Here is a 14,387-nt window from a genome sequence, read left to right on the forward strand (position 1 = left end):
AGTTAAGCTCCTCTTCTGGAACATTTCCAGTTCAAGACAATCTGCCACACAGCCTCTCAGGGTACCCAGCAACTGCATGGGGATATTTTTTTCTTTCAGTACCATAAACTGTAGAATTCACATGGCCAGAACAGCAGGAAAATAAAAGTTAATGACCTAAGATTAACCCAGACAAACAAGAGACTAAAGCATCAAACCCTGAATGCTGCAGCATGCAGGGGCCTGATCTGGTGGACAAGTATAGGCTGGAAATGCTTGCCCAAACACTGCCTTCAAAACTGGCTCCATCCACGTGGCTCAGGTGCTGCTGAGTGGAGATGCAGACACTGTACAAAGGATCTCACATTTCTCTGACCTAGCATGTCCCCTTGCATATGGTTCAGCTTTAGAGCTCTAACTGCATCCACCTACCTGACTGGGAGCAAAATTCAGTGGCTCTTCCAGAAGACACAGACTCAGCTATTTCTCCTCCATGAGGAACAAACAAGGGCACAGCAACATGAGATACTCAATTTAATCTGATCCAGCCAGATCTCCACCAGGGTTGGTGACCACCTGAGGCTGGTGATCACTTAGGGCTGGAGATCCTCACACACCACCTTGCTGGTCTGAGCCCCCAGAACAGCACACTGGAGCCCTTTGCATTTAAAGATTTCTTGATTTAGATGAACAACCTTTCTAACAGCCTGTAGCATCTAAGAAGAGTTCACATGAAATCCCTTCTGTGTAGCATCTGTCCTGGGGGAGCCAGGCAGTGTGGGGTGTACACAACTGGCTTCTGGAATCACAGCAGCCCCAAGACACACCATCCCTTTGCCTGGTGGCCAGGCTAGGGCTGGTGACTGCAGAGCCACCACCAGCTTGTAGCAGACCGGTGTAAGAGTGAGCATGGGCAAGGACAGTGGCAAGAGAAAGGCTCTACAACAGCTGAGGTGGTCACAAGTCACAGGAGGTCTGGCAGATAAGGCAGCAGAGAGCACACCAAGGAGAGCAGGGTTCAGTATGAGTTTGGGAAGGGAGGCTGGGACAAAGGAGAAAAATCTGTTTCTGTTCATGTTGCAAACCCTACAGGGGTGGCTGGCCATTGCTCTGCAATGTTCTACAGCAAGAGAGGGCACTGACCCAAACATGTGCTACCAGGCAACCTTTGGGATTTGGGATCGATATTCACCACACCAAAAGGATGCTATGGGCAGCCAAGGCAGAACTGAGGCTGAGACAAGAAGCAGGGACTGAAGAAAAGAGCTGGAGAAGAGGAAGAGAGTTTGGTCAGACTGTGGGAGAAGGTCTCAGGCAGCAGACTTGTGACAATCACACATGGGATTAAATGCTGAGATCCCTTTACATGTGATGTTTCCCAGTGCCCTGCAATAATACAGGGATATGCCTCTTTACATCAGGCATGCACTGGGAGCCTCCTTCCCCATGCTCACCAAAGGGGCCTTATGGAGGTGCCTACCCAATAGCCCAGATCCTTCCCAATCCCAATGAGGCCAGAGAAGTTACATATCCCCTGACCCATAGTTTTGCCCAGAGTAAAAACTGAGTAACTTTTGACAACATCTGTGTCAAAAAGACCATGTACTTGGAACATGAGAGCCATGCCAAGGGGAAGCCTTGTCTCTTGGGCAAGCAGCAGCTGCTCTTGGGCAGGTATCACTGCTCTGTGAAGGCACTGCCTTCCTGCAGCTGTTCATCTGCCCAAAGGCAATATGAGCAGGAATGGAAAGGTCTGACTGAGCCTTACAGAGCTGAGCAGGGCAGGATCAGGACTTTGAGGGGCACATTACAAATTCATTTAACCTGGAGCAGCGTGGGCAGAGTGAAAGGCAGAAGGTGATAAACTACTTCCCCTGTACCCCAGAGCTCAGCCTGACGGCTGCCTTTAATCACCCACAGCTGTTCTTTACAGCCTTGGATGTGCTCTCCTTTAATTAGCCCAAAAGGTGACTAATGAGCTATTTGTTAATGTCATCAATCAAAAAGCTCTTTTTGTAGCTGGTCTGAAAGAAGTTTTTTTTAAAAGCATCGAGTTTCAGCCAACTGGCACGGAGCATGATCACAAGCTAATTACATGATCTCATGGCAGTTATCTCGAACTAATACATCATTAATCTGATCTTACGACAGCTAAAGGAGAAGCCCAGAGCCAAGAAGCACTTGAACACTCCACAGTTCTCAAGACAGGAGCCCTTTTTATAAAAGCTGCAGGTTTACACACAGCAGGCACATGTCAGGGCAAGCTACAAGTTGTAGTGTTCCCCTCACCCTGACAAACAAAAACATTCACAAGCCACGAAACACACGATCTCCTCCAAAGGGAAACTTCCCCAAAACACGGCCACCATCTCCCTGACTCATTCCAGGGCTGCAAGGATGACCAGAGAGGGAAGGGGCTCAGGGACAGGATCCCAGCATTGCTCAGGAATCCTAAGACATTTTTGATAAGCTTTCTGTAGGACAAAACCCTTTTGGAGGACCTGTCCCAGTCTGGTCTCAGGGGACATAATAGCAGGTGGGTAATTTCAGGTCACCTGCACTGATGGGGCTGGGCACTAGAAGCTCCTATCTACCCTCTAAATCTCTTTGGATGTAAAGGTAGGTGGCAAACCAATAAATAAAATCCTATTTACATGACTTCATTTAAATAGCTCACCTCTAACTGGGGACAACTATCTACACAGATAACCAGACAAAATCTTGAAAACCTTTGAAAACAGTATCCTCAGTTTCAGTCAAACTCTCACTCTTGAGCAAGGGTACCCCCCAAAATGGTTCCAAAGGAGCTGATCACAAACTTGTCCCAGCCATCTCACAGGAATGGCAGGACATCAGGATCCACATGGCAGTGCTCCAGGACCATTGCTCTGATGACACTGTACAGGAGCTGCTGGGTGTGCATATCAATACAGATTTGGGGTGAGTTGAAGATCTGTAGCATCCTCCAAGTCACTATGTGGAATAAAATTTCTCTTTCTTACTTACCTGGTTTTCTTCCAAAGTCAGAAAATTAGATTGCAACTCCACAATTCAAATGTTAAAAGACTTGAAGCAAAGCCTGTGTCTCTTTTTGTATCTGTTGCAGAGATGTCTGTACTAAACTAGCAGCACCAAACATCACCACACCTCAGCTCTGCCAGTTATCTTCATAGGCAATTAGCTGCCAGGATATTTTAGCCATAAAAATTACTTATCTACTTAAGAGAAGATAATTTCTCTGTGCTGTTCTGCTGTTCCCCTGACCTCTCAGAAAACATACAACCGCCTTTTTTTTTTTTTTTTTCAGTCATAGGAGAAAACATTCCTGTTCCAGCCTCAGTTCAGACAACATCTTAAAAACAAATGGTAACATAGAAACGGTAAATCTTACCTGAAAAAACACCTGTGATTTCTCTGGTGACAAAAGGTGTCTGTGCCTTGGTGCTGCAAGACCAAAGCTTTCCCGGGAAATGTTTGTCCTCTGTTGGGTAAGAGCTCCACAAAAACTATGTAGCCATTGCCTGGACTTGCTTTAGTTTGGGTAGGTAAGTCACGTGAATTCAGCTGCTCTTGTGCATTCAAAGAGCTTCAAAATGCTCCACACCACCTATCGCATTATGGTTCCCACAAGTATGTGAGGTATGTGTCTGTCTTCCTGAGTCATGTAATTATCTATGGGAAAGTAACCAGTGGAAACACAGCAGAGGGGAAAAAAAACCCAACTGGCTGTCTAAATCCCTCAACAGTCAGAAGTAGCCCTGCAAGGAGATCATCTCAGAGGCTTTGCTAATTCCTATGTCCAAAATGCCAAAACTAGTGGAGATGCTGGGCTTCCCGCCTTCCTCAGCATTTTGCAACACCACATGTGCATGTGCCAAGGAGAAGGAGCTGCCCAGTCTCAAAAGCAGCCACAGCACTGTAAAAGACAATCTGAAGCTCATTGGATTGCACAAGTTATGGGATGGCCTCTAGCCAGGAGGAAATGTAGGATGAAATAGTCCCTGATGACTGCTGCTAATGAATCCTGAGTCATCAGTGACACGGAATGAAAAAATGGTGTGATGCGGAGGTGTCTGGGCTAGTTACATCTTGATAAGGATGGTAGATGTCTGTCTTCCTGGGTTTTCCCTTGAGTCAGAAGCACCTGGGGAAAGTGATACCAGGAAAAGGATATCTACCATGATCAAATGCCACCTCAGGCAGTCTCAGAAGAGGAATAAATAACATGAGAGAACGGGATACCTTGTTAGTTAACTTTCCAGAGAAGCCGCTTCTACCAAGTAGATGGAACGAGATAAGGGTGACAATAAAGAGCAAAGAGTGAAGGGAGCCTTGATTACCCCACCTTCTTGCAAGGAAAAATATGATGAGAATGACTCCAGCAGATGTTCACACTCTGCAGTCTGTTTTCAGAGTGACCCGTTTTCCCGCATGATTTACAACAAGGAAATCCCAGCAGCGAAGCTCCAAATCCTACACGACATCCAAAAGCTCACTTGAGCATAGGCAGCCCACACACCTGCGGCACATGTGAACAGCTTTTGGTTTTTTGCTTCATCTCCTGAAAGACCATCACCATCCATCATGTCTCTTGACAGCTTATGGTACTCAGGAGATTATATAAAATTTTGAGCTTGGTTGTTAAGTGTTTCCAGCTACCAGGTTAGACAGAAAACCTCACACCTAGGAGGCAAAAAGCTCCCATTCTGAGGGCAGAAGTGTTTCAAACACCCCTGTGTACCGGATGACAAAGAGAAATGTGCTGTTGCAGCATTAGAGCCAGCTCTGAGGCTTGGTTTTATCACCCCATTCCACTGGCCAGCATTGTCTAAGGCATCCAGCAGCATCTGGCTGTGCTTGGCACCTTCACGCAGCGCGAGCAGGTTGGGATGCTGCCAGGCACGAGGTGGGTTGCAGACCACCTGTGTATTCAGGAAGCCAACAGGTCTAGGAGCAGCAGATATCAGCCAGGGAAAAAAGACCCTCAGATACCCTGCGTTCCCTTTCTTTCTCCAATGGCATAGCTCTGGCCACAAAGAAAGAGCATTCAAGCTCTGCCCAAGAGATGTTTTGGTGACTGCCAGCATGGTGCCAAATGGTGCTGGCTGTCTTGGCAGCCAGTGTCTGGAGCAGTGAAAGATTCTGGCTGTGCCACCACCCATGCAGAGGGCAGGAGCTGAGAGAGCCCTGGCTGTGCTCGGTATGTCCCAAGGCTCCTCACAGCCAGGCTCATTCACCACAGCTATAGAGCAGCACTGGCAGTGTCAAAACTCTCCCACTAAGCCCCTAACATGCTGATCCACCAGAATCCATCCTGGAGGATGGGGGTGCCACCAGGCTTCAACTCTCTAGTGTGAGAAACTTGAAGAAATCACTGGTTGGATAGAAGTCAACTGATGGACATCTGTGTGATGGAGACTTTGTGTTGAGCTTCCTTTTTCACAAAAACAAAACTACATAGTAGGCCTGTAATTACAGGGATACCAAGTCCTGATGGCTTTTCCAGGCCTGTGGACTCAGGGCATGCTCTTCCCTTCCTCCTGGCATGTCTGTGTGGGGCTGTGGTTGCCCCACCGTGGCACAGGCTCATCCACTCCTGCACAAACATCCTGGGGAGCCAAAACCGCCTTCACCGGGGTGAGAAGCCACTGCTGCGTAATTCACAACACTCCACCTCTCTTTTGCTGTGAGTCATGAGCTTCCCAGGAGATTTACAGCCAGAGGCACTGATTTGCCTTGAATCAGATGGAGTGGATGGTTTCAGCCCAAGCCAAGCTCCCAGGTGAGTCTGGGCAAGGCAGAGATGAGCAGCAATTGCACTGCATTGCATCTGCTGCAGAGAGGTTTACCCACAAAGTGGGTAAACCCACTCTTTCCTCTCTTCCCACCCTGTGCTGAGGACAAGGGATGGTGCTGGGTATCACCAGCTCCCTGCCCTTTCTCCAGCCACATCACCTGAGCCGTGCCCCTGGGTGCCCATGTAAAAACTCCCATCCCTTTCTCCTCATCCTGCTCACCAATTCTTCTGAACTGGTGGGAGAAATCTTCACAGTGGAGCCTGTCTTCTGCCACACATCTGCCCAGATGTAAGCACTGCCATCACCCAAATGAGTGAAGCAAATACAGACAAACATACCAGTCAGCAGAATGAGAAGGGCCATCCCACCCACTGTTGGAAAATTATCTTGAAACAGACACTCTTTCCTAGGAAAGCATTTCTGGGCTTCACCTCACAGGGCAGCTCGGGCATGAGTGAGGATGGGAGGGAGGTTGTCCATATCCTGAGCACTGGTGGGGTCCTGTACAGCTGCCTCTTGAGAAGCAGTGGAGTTTCTTGGCTGAGGGCTGGTTTGTCCCAGTCCCCATGGCTAGACCATGCCATGCCTATAATGCTGTCTTATTCAGAGACAGTGCTGAGTTACCTGTACCAGGAAGAGAAGATAAGTGTGACTGGTGGTAGGAAAGAGATAAGTCTCAGGCCAGGTGCAGGCAGTGGGGAGTCTCAGGTTACTTGTGGGGCAGGCAGAGATGAGCAGCAGTGCCTGGGTTATCCAGTGATGGGAGTCAGAGAGGAAGAGCTCTGTCTCACTGAGACCCTGACAGACAGGACAGCCATAATCATCATAATTTTCTCCCTGGTGAAGGATGGGGCAGGCCGAGGAAGCTTCTTTGCTCAAATATCCACATACATCCCTCAATGCAATTGAGGCTCAGGCAGGATCTCTACTGGCAGGTAGGAAACACTTTTTGCTGTAATATTTTCCAGAGGACTGACTTAGACATAAAATATTTACAGCTCTCTTGTCAGAGAAACCTGCTTCTGGGGCAATCTTTCTGTGTTAAACATAATTAGAACTCTGAAGAGAAAAATACAAAGGGAATCCAACCAGCCTCTCACTGAATTACTTTCCTCAGGATCAGATAAGAGCAGAAAAGAGGTGGTGGTGATGTTGGTGACTATGAGAGGAACTGATGGCAAAACCAGACCCCAGTGGTGTGTGTGAATGATGCTTTGTCCATCCTTCCCTATCTGACTCTGTATGGGGGTTATGGCATCCTGCACCCAGTCTGGCTCCTAACCTTTCTTCATGCAGTTCAGGGCTGATCCCACACCTTTGCTTCCTGTGGCTCACCAAAACACTGATCTGAGCTCTCCCAGCCCTGTATTTTTCCATCCAGGGGCAGGCCCACACTCACCCCCATGTGAATGTGAAACTCCTGCTGTGGTGTTGGGGAGATGAGAAACAAATCTCTTTTGTCTCCTTACACCCAACAGTCTGGTGACAATTTATGAGGGTGTGATGATCTCTGCCTCTGGGGCCAGCCTTAACACAGACACCTAATGTCTTGCCATTGGGATCACAAAAGTGCAGCCAACAGTTGTTTTCTGCTGATTTTCTCCTGGCTGCCTGCTCTTCCCTGTGAACTGTGTGGTGGGATGCTGTGGTCACTTCCTACTTCATATTCTCTGCAGGTCCCTTCCCTATCTGCAGGAGGATCTGGATGCATCCAGGGCAGAGCCCCACCTGACACAAGGTTCCCCCTACCCACTGGCACAGGGGAGTGGGGGCTGCTCCCAGGGTGTGAGGCTGGTGCAATTATAACCCCCACCACTAATTACACTGAGCAAGATTTTGGCCACCAGTTTTATCTAAGGCATGGTGGTGGGTGAGTCCCTGCCACCAAGTCACTGCCTCATTCTCTTTGGTTCTCATGAAAAACTAGAGAAGACCTGATGCTCTGCATCAGAACAAACCCAAAAGTTGAAACTTCTAAATATCTCAGTAAAGAGAAATGACATTTTCCTGCCAGGTCTACCTGCTACTTAAGAAAAAAACCTGACTCTACCGGAAAAATATCAGCATTGCAGTGACATTTGTTCCAGCTGAAATGTGATGCACGTCATCTCCTCTCCTTTCAGGTACCACCTCAGTATTGGTTAGACTTTTATTTTGTATCAATAAGGGGATTTCAATTTGTGCAAGTTATTTAAACTCTCAGCAAGGAACAAAAGTAACAATTATCCACCCCCTGGTTTGGTGATTCACAGGAGACTCTGATGAGCACTGATGCCACACAACCAGTATGAGCTGTCAGTGAGGAACAATCATAAAAAAGTGTCTGCTCAGGTCAATCATGGAAGAGCAGCATCTGACAGGATGTGTCCAGCTGCATCCTGGAGACTGAGACACCCGGTGATTTAGTCATCCCTTCAGGTACTATTACTTTCATATGCACATTACTGAAAAATTCATCAGTAATCCAACATTGGTGGTGACTTCTCAAATGGAAACAGCTCCAGGTGTAGGGCAAAAAGAAACAGGACAATAGTATTTTCCCTGACTTGAAATGATGGAGCAGACCCCCATTTACAGCAAAGTAAATGGATGGCAATAACTCTTTTTTTTACTGTATGGTACCAAATAACTGCCCTACACTCCTTTACAGACAAGAAGATAACACCATTAATACTGACATGTTTGTGGTGTTGCAAATAAACTAAAAATCCTTCCTGTGGATTTACCACGCACTTAATTGTAACACTCAGTCCTACCACATTGGCCATTATGATTCTCTAATCAGAAATACTGTAGCTGTGAACACTTTTAGGGATTGCTTAGGAGTTTTTTGCTACCATGAATAAATGAAGAATAAGCTTTAAATTTTATTAAATACATGATTTTTTTCCCTGACTCCCTCTGCCCCAAAGAAAGCAACTGCTTTCAGGCCTTTTCCTGTTCTTATGCTGGAAACATTCTTAGTAGGTCTGAGCAAATTGAAGCCACCTTCTTCTAGGGCATGGAGCAATTCCATGTCTCTTCCCAGAGAAAGATGGTGTGTCAGAGGCTGCACTTTCCCTTTTCTTTCCTTCCAGTAAGCCACTACATTTAGGCTTCCCCCAAAAAACTGTGGCAGTCTTTGATTCCCTCCATATTTCAGTCTTGTCTCTCCCCAGCAATCAGACACCCTTGCAAACCACCTTCTCTTCCTCTATGGGGACACTGAACCACACTGAATGTACAAATGGATTATCTGCAACACCAAGATTCAGGCTTTTCCTTCAAGATTTTTTTCATGATAGATGAAACGTTGAATATGTTCCATGGATGGGGCCCAAAGGAGACCAAATCTACCTCTTTTTCCCCATGAGCAAGCTGTAACAGCCCATTCTTGGCTGTCTGTGGCTTGGGCTGTGCCAGTGGGTTTCCCATTGCTGATTTTTTCCCCAGGCACTGGAGCTCACCCACCAGTCTCTGCAGTTTTCCAAAGGGCTGTCATTTGTGTCTGCAGTGGCCAGGACACACAAAGACCTCAGGGATACTCCCTACCCATGGAAGTGCCTTACCCACTCAACACTTGGACTCATGAGGACCAGCAACAGCTCCTGTGGCCCCTGTGCTCACCCCACTGCCTCCCAATTGCCAGAAAAATCAATATTTTCCTGTAAAATATCAACTAATCATTTTTTTATTATTATTTTTTTGCTCCTCATTTCAGGAATGTGCCACTTTCAACAAAACTTCTGCCAGGAAGTTTCTTAGGCTGAAACTTTTAGTCCATGTGTGGAAAAACCACCTGGGAGGCAGCAGCAATCAGCAGTCAGGGCAGGACAATGGTGGGACCTCAGCTGGCCTGTTTCAATGCAGGTCTCTGACCTGAGCTTCCTACATCCTTAACCCTTTGGTCATGATCTTGAGTTCTAAGTCTTCTTCCAACAAAACTAATAAGCCAATAAAGATAAGATTTGATCTGATCCTCCTGTGAAGCTGGGATGGAGGGGCAGGAAGAGGGAAGTTATATAAAGCTCAAAACGTGTTTCTTCCCAGCCTTAGCTCAGACTGTTTTACTCCCAGGGCAAGTTCTCCACACGTTTCCCCTGATGCTGCACATCCCAAGCTGAGATGGCACTATCTGCACCTCTGCAGCTCAGCTCTGGGAGATGAGAAGGGCTCCAGACTCCAGAGGGTGTTTAACAGCCTGCAGCCAGATTGAAATGCAGAGGTGATGGATGTTCTGTGCTAACTCGGTTCAGCCCTTCTGCCCATCCATGTCCTGCCCAGGCAGCAAAACATCACATACAGCTGGGACTGCTTTTCCCTCCTAGCACCGAATGAGTCCAACCTCACAAACAACAGTGCCCCACCAAAACATCCTCATGGCAAAACTCCTGTTCCTCAGATCTCATCCTGCTCACCAGTTATTCTGAACTGGTGGGGGAAAGGTCTTGTGCTAAACATCTGCCCAGCTGCGAGCACTGCACTCCTCCAAAAATCAGACAAATGAAGAGAGAGCAGGTTGCAGCAGGCAATGGGATGAGAAATTCTGTGTCTGGCTAATTCTGTCTGAAAACAGACACTTTTTCCTAGCAAAGCCTTTCTGGGCTTTGTTAGTGAAGCTTTCTGGGCTTCTCAGGGAGGAGAGGGTGGGCGCTAGTCCATATGCTGAACACTGGTGGGGTGCTGCACTGCCACCTCTTGGCGCCAGGAAGGGAAGGAGTGAGGTGGGTGGAAAGCTGCCACCTGTCCAGTATTTTTGTGAAACGAGTCCTTTGTTTCTCTTGTTTCCCTTTAGCCAGCACCCAGATGGTGCTGGTATCTCCAGCACCATCCAACATTTTATTTTGAACAGAACTTTATCTTCTTTGCTCTGCTATTTTACTGACAAAACCAGCAACAGAAAGTAACATTGATTTAGATACACACCAGAGTGTGTTTCCTTTCCTCTTCCAATTTGTCAGTTCAGCAGCCAAATCAAACACAGCCATCCCCAAGCCTGCTCTCTGGGCACCACTGCATCAATAAATAACAGCACTCCATTTCCAGCTTACCTTGAGGGGTCTCTCCTTGCACTGCCAGCTGTATCCGGCTCTCCTGTTGTGAGTTTTCCCAGTCCCAGGATCTCCTTCCCCCACCTGGGTGGCTGAACCACCTGCACAGCAAAGGCTTAGGGGTCTCTGTTACAAAACCAGGCACTGGGTGCCACTGCTTGGGACAGGATTCTAATCTACATGGTGGTGGAGTTATTCCTGATTTACATCAGAGTGTGGGCACAGGACTCTGGCAGGGAGTTAACATCAGCCTTGGACATCACTGGTTAGATTTAGGGAATTAGCACAGTCCTAAAATGCTCTGGAGGGAAGCTACTTCCAGGCTGACAAGAGAGAGAGAGCACTCTGCAACCATCTCCCACCCAAGCACGGGGCAGGAGACGGAGCCTGGAGTTTCTATACCAGCCCCACTGCCATGCTGCATCATCCCTCCAAAAATAACCCTGCATCAAGGTGCACTCAGCTCTGCTGCAGCACAAAAGCAGACAGCCTCCTCAGGGTTGCCCATGACATGGACAAAGGGACCCCTCCTGAAATCCCACATCCCCACGGAGCTGCTGGTCCTCGCTCCGCTGGTCAGGGTAGAAGGGTGTGGAGTGACAGAGGTGCCCTCACATGGTGGGGATATGACAGGGGAGGTAATGCTGGGCAAGTCCCAGCCCTCCCAACACCTTGTGCAGCTGCAGAATCCCTGCCCCAGAGGATGCTGCAGCTCTCACTAACTAGAGCAGCCACAAGAGAAGAGTACCTCCAAAGAAAAGGAATGGGAAAAAGTCACAGGAGAGGCAGCCTCCCCCAAAAGATGAAGAGGAAACTCTAAAACCCAAGAAGAGTCTCTGAACCCCAAGCCTGTTTGATGTTTGTAGAGCTGAGTGGAAGCTGTAGCTGTGTAATTGCAATTCTGTTTGGTTTTGGCAACCTCAGTCATGCCAGAAGATGGCTTCTGCAGTTTGTGGTGTCTTCACAGACACTCTACTTTTCTCTTGATTCTTTGCTGATTCTTGCAAAGGCCTCTCCAATCTCCATGTGAAACACATCCCAGAAAGCTATTGCAATAATAGCTTTGAATTTTCACATGCCTTCTGCATGGAGACTGTGAAACACCCAATTCAACAGGACCAGAAGCAGCAGCTCTCTATTTCTGAACATACCATCTTGCACGAGCAACTGCCTCGTTTTGCTGCAGTCTTGTGGCACCTGAAAAATGGAGACTGGAGTATTTTGGGTGTGAGGAAATAACATCTGTCTGCTTTCCTGAAGGAGTAGCTCCTCAGCTACCAAACAGATGGTGAACCCACAGCCACAGGAAGCACCTGATTCCAAGCCAGACTGTGAGAAACGAGAGAACCCTTAATGGCTTTCTCCTCCCTAGCCCATGCTAATTGCAAAAGGCAGTGGAGCATGCTGATGGCCCTGAGGTCCAGCCTCTTGATTTTGACATTAATGCTGCCTAAGAGTACACTAATATAATCTGTAGAGTTTACTGTTAATATAATGAAATCTTCTTCAGATCTTAATCAAACTTATTGGATATGTGGGAGGGCTGCTGAGAGCATTTCTAGATTTCTGTCCCAAGGAAAATCATCCCCATTAGCTTCAGCCTGTGAAACTGTTCCGTGCCTATGGGATGTGGAAGGTTCAAGTCCAGGGTATTCCCTCCACAGCAGAGTGCAAACAGGCCCTTACCAGCAGTGTGCAGTGTAGTAATATGCTAACTGCATCAGGGATGACATGTTTCTACTAATTCTCGAACAGCTGCAAAATTCAAATATTTTTCAGAGAAAAGTCCAAAACTTTCACTCTTGGGATGCAAACACCCAACATCTTCAAGGCCCAGGTACCATCACTTTCATTTTCTTTCCACCACTGCTCTCATGCATCCAGACATTAATTTTTGCATTTCACAACCACTTTCATTGTGCATCATCAGGCTTTCAAAGTCTGAAATGTGGTAACTCAGTGATCACTGGGGACATCTGTGCAATTTGACTCTCCAGCTAACAAGAAAGACACGTTCTTACTCTCAGATCGGTCATCCCTCTGTCCTTTGTTGTTCCCACTTTGATTAATGTGCTCTCTTTGATGCTGCTCAGTGACACATTACAAGCACCTTCATCTTCCACCTCCCACTGTAGTCTCTGAGTGTCACCAGCCATTTCCACCAGGGCAATTACCTCTGCCAAGGGGCACCTGATTCTACCTCACAGCTCTCAGGTCCAAGCATTTGAACATAATGAACTCAAAGGTGATTAGTGTAGGTCCAAGCACGTCTTGTGAAGAGCCACAGTGGTTATTAACATAAAAGGTACTCATTATATTATACTAGAATCAGATAATGCCAGAGCAGAGCTTCTGTGCCACCACAGTCCGTAGCTGTCTGCCACAAGGAATCACATCAGGAGATTGTGCTAAACCAGCTGAGGTAGATCCCACAGCTAGTTTCATCCTCTCTATCCATTTTTACTCTCAAAAGGATGTTTTCATCTTCTGATAGTTAAGGACATTCTTCTCATTTCCAGTCTAAATACATTCATGGCCACTTTATATCCATTTGTTCTAAAACCTATGTTCTCTTCTGGTTTAAATGCTTTGGTCCCATTCCCCTTTCTAACCCAGGAATCTGTTTTTAAAAGAGCAATTGCGAACAGTATATGCAGCACTAAGCTGTTTTATACATGTTGGCTGATATATACTGACACCCTAAGGCTCCAACATGTAAACATTCATCTGCTTAAATCTATTCTAGCATGCAGATGTATCAAAATTAAAGAGACTACTTGGAAACAAATGAAACATAACTATGCAAGAAAATTGGTTGTGTAATGAGCTGCATCTATGTGTATTCTATATCTAAAAAGTATGTCCTTCTTTTCAGAAGTACCACAACATGTATTTTCTGTTAAGAGAAATTAGTATCCTTTGATTTGACTTCTTTCATTATGAAATTACAGTGTTATGACAAATTAATACAATTACTTAGGTTTAAAAGATGTCACATGCATATCTAAAGCTTAAGTGGTTTTTCACTAGTACTGTGTTAAGTAATACAAAAGCAAAACCAAAACCCTTCATCCAGAAAAACCATCCAGCAAGATGCCAAGACAGCAAAGGATCTGTCATCCTTATGCGAAGATGTCTCCCAAATGCATCTTTAATGATAACAGTTCCTTCTTGTTCAGTGTGCAGCATTCTGTTATTTCTGATTTCTAAATATGGATTTAGTATGCAATTTAATAATGAAAAGCTAAGAAAACTTTGGCCAAGCCAACACCACATCACCCATAAAAGCAGAATATGTGTTATTTTTACCTACACTTGGGTTAGACTGCAGCTAACGAAAATGTATTTATTGCGTGGTACAGCAACAGAAACTTCCCACCAGCTTTACCTACAAGGTACCTGGGCACAAAACTGAATTGTTATTCTGCATTACAATGAACTTCTGATACAGAAATGCCTATTTCAGATAAAACTGCTTCGCTGTTTTTACCAACTTGAATTCCTAACTCTGAGTGCACAAGCACAGCCTCAGCCTGTAGTAACTGGCAATATGATATTTCAATGAAGAAAATTAATTTGT

The 14,387-nt window shown here is 46.4% G+C and overlaps 1 protein-coding gene across 2 annotated transcripts in view; it reads right to left on the minus strand.

Moving 5' to 3' along the window:
- The window catches only part of AMOTL1 (angiomotin like 1), a 72,717-nt gene extending 69,285 nt beyond the window's left edge, over window positions 1–3,432 (minus strand). The window contains exon 1 of one of the 2 annotated variants that reach the window (XM_023920752.2): window positions 3,371–3,432. The gene's annotated coding sequence lies outside the window, so the exon portion shown is untranslated. Of the gene's footprint in view, window positions 1–411; window positions 521–3,370 lie in introns of those variants that run through there. The other variant, XM_086882056.1, reaches the window with a different exon arrangement.
- Window positions 3,433–14,387: the final 10,955 nt, after the last annotated feature.

Source organism: Cyanistes caeruleus, chromosome 3 (assembly GCF_971803275.1).
Source record: "Cyanistes caeruleus chromosome 3, bCyaCae1.hap1.1, whole genome shotgun sequence".
Taxonomy (NCBI): domain Eukaryota; kingdom Metazoa; phylum Chordata; class Aves; order Passeriformes; family Paridae; genus Cyanistes; species Cyanistes caeruleus.